At 43.2% G+C, this 9,662-nt stretch overlaps 1 pseudogene; it reads left to right on the top strand.

Annotated features, from left to right (window-relative positions):
• The first annotated feature begins 6,125 nt into the window (after positions 1-6,125).
• On the top strand, positions 6,126-7,812 carry LOC120684792 (annotated as a pseudogene).
• Positions 7,813-9,662: the final 1,850 nt, after the last annotated feature.

Raw genomic sequence — 9,662 nt, 5'->3', positions numbered from 1 at the left:
GTTTAGTACCGGGCTCCCGACCGGTACCAGTTGGCCGGTACTAAATGGTCCATTTAGTACCGGTTGGTAACATGGTCCGGTACTAAATGGTTTTGAGCCCAAAAATAAAGAAAAAAATTGATGAACCCTCGGGAGATCCGCAAACGCGCATAGCCGCAAGTCACAAGTCACGCGAATTTTTCACGCGTAAATGCGTGTGGCGAGGATTCGAACCCATGACCTCTGGCCTCGCGCGTTGCTTCCTTACCATCTCACCTATGCATCACATGTGACTGTGTGAGAGATGCTTTTCTTTTGAACCAACCCGTGGAGGACCATTTAGTACCGGGCCAAGCCACCGGCCGGTACTAAATGGACGCGCCTTTTTAGTACCGGCCGGTAACACCGACCGGTACAAAATGCGACATTTAGTATCGGCCGGTGGTTTGGTCCGGTACTAAATTGGCTCTGAGGGCTTTCAAATTTGGACCCGGTACTAAAATGGTATCGGGACAAGTTTAGTACCGGACCAAATTACAACCGGTACAAACAGTCAGGGACGAATGATGCATTTTCTGGTAGTGATTTATAGAGTGATTTAGGAAACAATATTACAAAGAAAATGATATGATGATACTATTAAGTTAATAAGTATCAAAATAACATGCCAATACTAGAGGATAATTACATTAAACAATCAACAATTTCAGAAACAAGTAGTCCAAAAGAATGCTGTGGTTGTTACCTTCAAACTTTCAATCGAGGTGTGTATTACGAGCAAAGCTCCACCACGTTCCGTCCTCCTAAAAAGATATCATGACATTCTTGAGAAAACTATGAAACAAAGTCTCTTTGCAACAAAAGAAACTTAAGATGATCAATTTGCACTCACACTGTTTGCAACAGGGTCTGAGGTAGAGACACAAGCGAGAAGAAGGCGTGCTTATATAGTGGTCCGACTAATGGCTGGTATTTATTGATTCCAAGATATCGGCATAAAAGCCAAATTACCAGGACTAGGCAGATGACGAATAGGGGGAGCGAGTCCACTTGACACCAGTTTCTACGTCATGGACTGACACATTGCTAACTAGTCACACACATGAATGACAGGTGGTGCTCAATGATGACATGCATGATATGACTCTATGCCATTTGCCAAGGTCTAATAAGAAACCGTCACTAGAATTAATTATGAACCATGTTTATTTAGAGAAACCGTTTTGCATAACTCATTGGAAAAATTGAACCCACAACATCCCATTCTGCATGTCATGTGGCATGTGGGCCTATACATACATACATACATACATACATACATACATACAATGTCTTAGTAGTCGCATGTGTTTACAATTGTCAACAAACACTTACTACAAAAAATTATTAACACAGATCTTTTGAAAACCCCTCTGAGGCGGGGGAAAACCGCCCCGGTTAATGTCCAACATTAACAGATGCGATCATTTCTAATTATCCGAGGCAGCCAGGAAAACCATCTCGCAAAACATATTAACCGAGGCCAAAATTAAGACGACCGCCACGGTTAAGAGTCCTATTTTTGGAGGTGGTTATTTGTTAGAAGCCCACCTCAGTTAAAAAACCAAGACCACTCAAGCCCAACTCGGCCCGATAGATGGCTTCAAGTATATATCCTATAGTTAGAGTTTTTCTTCCGCTCTCTCTCTCTTCCAACCGCGGCGTCCTCCCGACCCTCCCCGGCTCCTCCCATCCCTCTCTCTCCCATGGCGCGGCGCCCTGGCAGTGGGTGGCGGGCGGCGCGGCCGAGCTCCTCCACCGGCCAGATCCAGCGGCCACGGCGCGCGGCTAGTGGCGCGGCCTCCATCAGCCGGATCCGGCGGCCACGGCGGACGGGTGGGCGGCCGTGGTGTAGGATCAAGAACACCGACTAGAGGGGGGGTGAATAGGCGGTTTAAAATCTAAAGCCAACAACACTAGAGAAATTTAATTAGTAACAAAGGAAAGCCCTATGTCATGCTATTATTATCTCTAGATGGGTTTACAACCTAGGGTGATAAGATACAAATCAAGCTCTAGTAAAGTAAATTGCTCAAAGTAAAAACAAGAATTAAAGTGAGCAAGAGAAGTAACCAAGCTTGACACAAGAATTTATCCCGTGGTGTCGATGACTTGTCGGTCACCCCTAATCCACGTTGAGGTGGATTCCAAGAATCAACCGCTCCTCTATCAAGAACCTCTTGATCTTGAGCCGGCTTGAATCAAGGAACCGCTCCACACCTCGATTCCACTAGAGTTGCTCTTCACCACTCCGGTGAGGTGAGCACAAGACCTCTCACAACCGAAATCGGGGCTCCTCAACAATCTCCTTGGAGGAGCTCCACGAAATCCTCTTCTCCAAGCCGTCTAGGGAGCGGCAACTCCCAAGAGTAACAAGTCGTTGACGCTTGCTTGAAGTTTCCCTAGTGCCACAAAGCTCAAACTATTGATGCAATGTACTAGAAAGCCCTCACACTCTCAAGAATGCAATCTCTAAGCAAGTGTGCGTGAGAGAGGGATGACTTAGCTCTATAGTGTCAAGTATGCAGTCCAAATGGCCAAGAGAGACACTCAATGGCCGGGCATTGGGTATATATAGACATCCCTTCAAAAATTAGCCGTTACACTCTTTTCTGCGAAGTCGCGGACCGTCCGCGGTTCAAAAACCGGACCGTCCGCCGTTATAAACCAGTGAGTCAGAGTGCATTTAATGCGTGTCAGAACTAGCCGTTACAGCCCTGGCGGACCGTCCGCGCCCAAGGGGCGGACCGTCCGCAGTTATATGTTCCACACCACCAGAAACGAACATCGTCTCTGGCACAACTTTGAAAAAGGCCGGCGGACCGTCCGCGCCCTAGGGGCGGACCGTCCGCCGTTCAGATCATGACCTCAACCAGAGAAAACATCCTCTCTGGTACATTTTGAGTTAGAGCTGTGGCCCACCTAGGCCGGACTGTCCGCCAGTCACATCTAATTTCCACCAGAGGCAAACATGCTCTCTGGTACGTGTGCGGACCGTCCGCGCTCCATGGAGCGGATTGTCCGCACTTGTGCAGTCAGCTCTTAAACTTGATTTTTTTCAAATCTTTTCAAAACATCGTTAGGCCTCATGCATGCACCTAGATATTTTGAGCAAAATGGCACTAACGACCCATCAAGCACGAGTACTCGACCCCTCTTGATAGTACGGCTATCTATCCAACAAATCCAGTCACTTTTCATCCACTAAACACCTTGTGACCGGTAAAATACAAAACCCCTATTTTATACCTTTGCCTTGAGCCCAAGCTTTGCTCATCATCTCCAAAACTCCACACGTTCACAACCAAATCTCTTTCATCCGTGGATCAACCTATACTCATTATCTCAAATGAAATCGTTAATCCACAAACCGTTGTCATTAATTACCAAAACTCGAATTAGGGGTCTAGATGCTTTCACGTGGCGGGACGCGTTAGCGGCGCCCGATGGGCTTTTCCATTCTTTTTTGTTTTTTCTAATTGATTAATGGAGGCGGCTGGGTGAGTCCGTATCTGAAAATCATTTTCAACCGCCTCTGAAATTATTATTAAATTATTAATAATTATTATTGTAGTGGTGAAAGCGGGTACACTTGTGTACAAAATATGGTTGACTAATAGACAACTGTCTATGATATATTCACTTTAACTTAATGATAGAACCACTGAAGCATTATTACTCCCACCAGTGGTGGTTGAGTGTGATTATATTCATGCTGGTCAACACAAGTTATTCAGACGTCATGATTTGGTTCATGTCAGTCTCAGATATACAGTTAAAGCTAGTGAGGCGAGAATCCAATGTAAAATTATCCAACGCTAGCTAGTCGCCGGGCTACCTCTGTACTCTGTATATACGAGGGCACATAAAAGCTTGCACGGCTAATACCTCTGTACTCTGTATATACGTGTGCACTTGCTGTACAGGGGCAAACAAGTAATCTCGTTAGAGATACACAGTTTTTTCCGAAACAATTATTATCACGATGTAAAATGACTGGCCTAATGTGAGAGCAATAAAAATCTAGGTCTACCTAGAATTCGTTTGCTTTGATTTATTATTTGGATTTGTAATGTGGACATTATCGCAGGTACAGACCTATTGAACTAATTTAATTTAAACCCGTGGTTTCCAAACTCAGCGCACCGACCACCACTCCACCGGTCCTCACGCTCACATAACCCCATCCCCATATGGTGGGCCCTAGCATTCGACTTACCTTTTTAATTTCTCTTTCCCCGTTCCATCTTCCGTCTCATCCTCTCTCTCTTCATAAACCATGCTCATGGGCTCTGGGAGCACCCTCCTTGGGAGCGCTTGCAATGTCTCCAGTGGATTATCATATTTTTTATTTTGAAATTTGGTTTCCATCCCTTTCCAAAAAGTTTATTTCATAATTTTTGTTATCAAATTTTCTGTTTCCAATGGTTTCTACAATGAACGTTTTCTTTCTATTTTGAATTTTTGTTCATAATGTTGACTTCTAAATTTTTGTTTTCAAATAATGTTTCTGACTTTTTTATTTACAAACTTTATTTCCAATATTTTCAGTGTATCTATTGCTATTGTTTCTTTTGGATTTCTTCTCCCAGTTTTAGTCCCAAATTTTTATCAACTTCTGTTCTAGATTTAATTTTTTTGCTCATATTTTCTTTTCTCCATCTTTTTGTTCATAATTTTTTATCCAAATTTTTTAGATTCATATTGTTTTATTATCCAAACTTCACCATTCGTATATTTTTTTAAAAATTTATCCTAATGAATTTTGGTGGGCCGCGGAACTCTGGCCCATCGAAACATATGGCGTGGTTTAGGGTTCAACAGGCCAGTTAGCTGGAGGGAAGGAGCCGAAAAGAGACTGTAATGGGGCCTAGGAGCAAAATAACGGAAACATACTTTGGTCGGAAATTGACGGCGAAGCTAAAACTACAATTGGCCGTAAGTTTCCTTACTCCTGATCGATTTGTTCTACCGTGCTCTATGCATTACATGGTGGGCCCCATATGCTCAGATATCTTCTCTCGTGCAGCGCATATCCCATTCATTTTTCCTTAAATCTCTCTCCTTCATTTTCCTATTTCTCCTCGCAGCGGCGTGCCCGGGCGGGGTCGCGGCTGCGGAGCGGGGGGAAGGCGGTGCGGCGGCGCGCCGCCAGGAAGTGGTTTTTTTTGCAAAATTTTTTTCTACAATTTTTTTCATCTGATTTTTTGTTTTTTGGAATGAAATTTTTTTTACCCAAGCCTTTTTTCTTTTGTTTTGGGCGCAAACAATTTTATCCGAGCTTTTTTTATTTTGAATGTAAAAGTTTTCTCATTATTTTTTTCAAGTTTATTTCTTAAATTTTTTTCATCCAAAATTTTCTCCCTCAATTTTTTCTCGCCTCTTGTTTTTTTCCTTGAAAAATTTTTCAGGAAAATTTTTATCACAAAATGACAAAAAGTTACTAAAAAAGAAAAAAAATACTCAGAAAATCAACCATAAGGATCAAAACTCACCGTCGCCCGTAAACTAGCGAGCCCTGAAATTGACTGCACCAAGCCAACTTACGGGTAATAGTAAATTAGCATGCCGCGTTTAAACCACTGCCACTGGAACTACTAGCTACTTGGCTGCAGCCTGCAGACACAAAGAGGGAAAAGCCGTACGGCTTCTATGTTTTACTACCACCATAATATTTGTTATAGTTATTTACAAAATCCTACAAATTAACAAGCTGATGAAGTAAACCTGAAACAACCTCTCTAGTTTATCATCTCATCATCATCATCGGCTGCTGGTCCACTGCACACCATTCAGGGATCAGGCGTGGCAGGGTCGCATGGCCGCAGCAGGATAATTTGGATGAACCTCCATTAATAGTGTTAGCGGCGGCGGCACATGCATTTGCAGGCCGAGTATTAAACGCCCGTCATGCGTAACAATAAAAAAAAAACAGTCTAGCCCAGATGGCCAGCCACGTTCTTGGCAGGGCCACATACAAAGAGCGCAGTGATTGGATGACGAGAAAATTCTCTATATGCCATTGATAAATATAGCTCATTCTCTATGTGCCATTGAAAATTTGCATATTTTTTCTATGTCATCGTATATAATTTTTCATACCCACCATGCCATTACTGAAGGTGCATATCCCTTCTGTGCCACGTTTATAATTCCCCTATATGCCATTAAAAAATATAGCCCTTCTCCTATATGCCATGAGAAATTATAAATAATATCATAGAATAGATATGTTAATTTCCTATGGCACATAAGTGATGAGCTATATTTCTCAATGGCATACAGATAATTTGCTCTTCGATGATTGCACCGTTTAATTTTTTTATTAGGGGTGGAATGAATTGGTGCTCATAGCCTAAGAGGGGGAGGGGGTGAATTAGGCAAACTTAGAAACTTAACCTATGGCTCAAGTGAATTATGAACAAAATATAAACTGAATGTCCCCCAACATCACAAGGAATGTTCATTCTTTCCTTCATGAGATCATTAGAACAATATAAGGCTGGATGATCCAGGAATATCTCTCAACGGAGAAAAGAGATTAAAGGTACATATATGCATCCTTAGCTTTCTCTGAATTTATTTTGTTCTCCTTTTTTTTGTTTGCCTTTGCTTTTCTTTCCTTGTTCATGTAACGTTTGTTCATTCGAAGCATAGACAGGCTCAGCTCCCCTATTGCAATTATGCGTATTTTTGCTTCGCCTTTTTGTTTTCTCCCACCGACCTTGCATATCACTATCACTTTATTCTCTATATCTTGCTGCTTTATTCTCACTTAAACCTCATTCCAGCTGCCTTTGTTGACCTTCTGTGTATTTTTGTTTTGTTTGATAATGTTTTTAAATTTCTGTCCCTATTTCTGTTGATGGGCTTTTTTTTTAATATTGCTGAGAAGTGTGAGCAACATGTTATTGGGCCTATATATATATGTTGAGATTTGAGAATATGTCTAATATACTTTTACATGTACTCTATCTTTACGTCATTTATGCATTTATGCATCACAATACTCCATGTTTTTAATGGACTTTTGTTCTAGATGTAAACTATCATGTTCCTCTAAATTAAGGATTGGAGTCATCATATCAGTGACAAACATATACTAGCACTGGTTCTATAGAAGTTCTGAATCTGCTCGGATTTATGTCACGTTGGGCTTGGGCTCAGATTAGACTAGGACTAGGACTGGTAGGCAATATTGGGCTGGGCTGCCGGAGCACTACGTTAAATGATTTATGAGGAAATGAATACCCCCTTATTTCAATGATGTAAATACCAACACGTCATTTCGACATATAGTGACAGGGCTGATGTGTAATTTCAACATGTCATTTAATGAACTGTGGACTGAGAGATTTAATACTAGTAACGTAGTTGACCCCTCTAAAACCGCTAAATGAAGCATAAAAGGCGCCACACATTCTACTGATTGTGTCTGTACGAGAGATGGAAAAGGTACACAAAGAATATCCCCACTTGTCTCCATCGCCACCTGCCGGAGTCGTGCGTCCCAGCGGTGCTCCTGTGCGGCAACCGGTCGTGGGCAGTGAGCTACTGTGGTGACCTCAAGCGCAAGAAGCTCGGTGCGGAGTGGAAGGACTTTGCCCTCGGCAACGGTCTGCGCATCAGGGACGCTTCATCTTCGAGCTTATCACGCCATATGCCGGAGAAACTGCGAGTGAGGGTGATGGGAAGGTGGTGTTCCGGGTGCAGGTGCTGCGCGGTGGCCTGCTGGAGGAGATCACCTCCAGGGGAGCCACCTCTGACGAGCCCATTGTCATCGTCGACAACTAAGAACTGCTACTAATAATGTGGTTGTGGTTTAGCAATAGCTAGGATAGTAGAAAGTGGACTGTGCTTTAGCATGAGCTAGTGGATCAAAAATGGCTGGATGGTTGTTGCTTCAGACTCTGTAGGTTGTGCATGCTGTCTGTGATGTGTCCTGGTAGTCAAGTATTATGTGTCCTGTGTTGTTGCTGCATGCTCAACTCAAGAAGGATTTGTGTATCCTATTGTCTGTGATGACTGGAAGGGTAATTTAATGAAATATATCCTGTCATATATATAAAAGTTGTGACATGCCCTCTGACATATGTGTTCTGTGATGCCTCTCAAGACCAACATTTTGTGAGCCATTTGTGAACCCTATATACTACATTGTGTGAGCCATTTTTGAATCAAATATATATGTGATCCTAGATGAGCAGCTCTAATCCCAGAGGAGTTTGCCAAGTTGCAAAACCTGCAGCAAAGAGCAAGCGGAACACGCTGGAAATGCTGATTCTCGAATATAATCAGCTGCAAGCAGAGAGCAAGCAAGATTGGGAGTTTCTTGATAGCTGTACACTGTATCACTACTTGGTGAGTTTGGAACCGAATAGTATTGTGCATACAAATAGTCATAGTATTAAAAATTGTTCCATGGATGAAAGATTCAGTCAGCAAAGCATCCAGCCTGAAAAAAAGAGGAAATCCTTCGATGCCGGTTAAACCAATACCGTATCATCGGTGCATTGGCCGGCGCTTTCGGAAGTCAACACGGAATTTCTTGTAGCGCCGGTTAAACCGCCGCACACCATTGCAAGCGTCGGTGCAATGGTGCTGCTATTGCACAGAGAGCCTGTTTTCACTTGGATTGGACTTTCGTAAGATCGGTACACCGACGCATTAGCGTTTCAACTGTCGATGTGCTGTCGGTCGAAACCCACCGGCGAGCAGCGACGAGCAACACGAAGAGCCGGGAGGTCGCCGGGGCGCTGGCAGGCACTGCTCCCTCATCGACGTCCCGCAATTCCGTCACGCGCCCGGAGATTCTGTGGAAAGCCGGGCGTGCCACCTGACCTATACCCGATCAGGAGGGTGCGAACGTGCTCCAAATAGTTTCCTGCATACAAAGACATGTGTAAATGTAAGTCCGAGCTGTGGTCGGCTCCCCGGGACGACTCTTGCATCGGCTTTAAAGAGTCGATCGAGTCCCGGTGTCAGTTTGGATCTGTATCTATCCGGATATTGATGAATAAAGCAAATAACTATAAAGCTGCTTCAATTAAATCTAATTAATCTAATCCACGATGGTAACAGCTTCACTGCTAGATCGGAACATCCTACACGTGACTAGGCCTAATGAACGTAATAGACAACTAAACCATAAACCAAAACAGAGGCCTAAGAACTAGTAAGAGCCGATTCCCGGAACAATCCCTATCAAGGCTAAGATAAAACATCTACTACACCACCGGATCATCCAACCCGTTTGCAAGGCCTAACCCAGCAGATATTGCGCCAACTCTTAAGACAAGAGCAAATCATAACAGATTAGATCTACTAGACATAAAAGAAGCAGGGTGTTGCCTCTGTGCAGCTAATTCCATACGACAAGAACTAGCATAAGATTGAGAACGTGACTGCACAGAGACAACATGATATTCGTAGATGATAAGCAACGAAGCACAATAGATCTGCTAAAAGCCATGCTACGAATATCAAGATAACTAGCATTACTCGCCATCAAAAATGCTTCAGTACGAGTAATACCAAGGTAAAAGCAAGAACAACGTTGCCCTGATCGCAAGAAGCGATCAGGGCAGCATGACGCTTACTTGGATGAAACCCTAAGATTAGGGGTGGCGATGTGCCGAGAATTG

This window comes from Panicum virgatum, chromosome 8N, assembly GCF_016808335.1.
Source record: "Panicum virgatum strain AP13 chromosome 8N, P.virgatum_v5, whole genome shotgun sequence".
Classification (NCBI taxonomy): Eukaryota; Viridiplantae; Streptophyta; class Magnoliopsida; order Poales; family Poaceae; genus Panicum; species Panicum virgatum.
This window is presented reverse-complemented; position numbering and strand designations above follow the sequence as displayed.